The following is a 953-nucleotide window of genomic DNA, read 5'->3' on the forward strand; positions in this document are numbered from 1 at the left end:
GGGAACTGTAAGAATAACAGCTAATTCCTTTAGATAATAAGCCATGATGATATTCTTCTTCAGGAAGAAAGCTACGAAATTAACAAACAGGCAATCACCACGAAGAACAGAAATCACAGATCCTGTCAAATTTTTGAGTTCAAAACTACTTTAAATCAAAAATAAGAGATAATAATAATAATAATAATAATAATAATAATAATAATAATAATAATAATAATAATAATAATAATAATAATAAAAGTTGTTTGAGTCGATAATGAATGCTAGCTGCAAGAAGTATAAATTCAATGGTGATGCGAGGTAAATTGATTTATAATTTGTTTTCTGGCTATGGAAGTATCGAGACGGAAAAATGTGTCAAATAACTTGTATTTATTTTTTCAAGCAATCTCTCCAGATTTTCCCTGTCGTCTAATAAATTAAACTACAGCAAAATGAGTCACATATTTACTCTCAAAAACAATATATTCATTGATAAGTTTTTCAAACCTTTTTTTTTTTTCGTCCCTCATTTTAAAAACTAAGACGGAATTTCTCTGGTCTTTAACTGCTGGCTAGCCATGTGTAAGGTGTCACTGAAGCTTGATTTACAGTATCTCCTCCCTCCAAATGATCAGAAGGGAGCATTTCTTTGGATTTCACACAAACATGGCATTCACCATATACCTGGCAAATCTGAGAAAAAGTTTGCCTTTGGAGAGTAATAAACTATCGGAGTTTGGCAGTGGCTGTTATAGCGGGTGCCTCGTGTCTGGTGGTGCTCCGAGAGGAAGAAGGTTAAGTGGGCCTTACTATACGCAAACACTACACCTTCACTTTCTGTTACATTTACGTGTACATACATTCCCTTCTTTTTTATACGCTTTCACTTTTTTTTTATTTTATACTTCCCACTTACCCTTAATTTTTTGTCCTGTTCATATTGGCTTTTCGCCCTCTTTCCCTGTCTG

Source organism: Thermobia domestica, chromosome 17 (assembly GCF_964235325.1).
Source record: "Thermobia domestica chromosome 17, izTheDome1.hap1.1, whole genome shotgun sequence".
In the NCBI taxonomy this organism is placed as follows: domain Eukaryota; kingdom Metazoa; phylum Arthropoda; class Insecta; order Zygentoma; family Lepismatidae; genus Thermobia; species Thermobia domestica.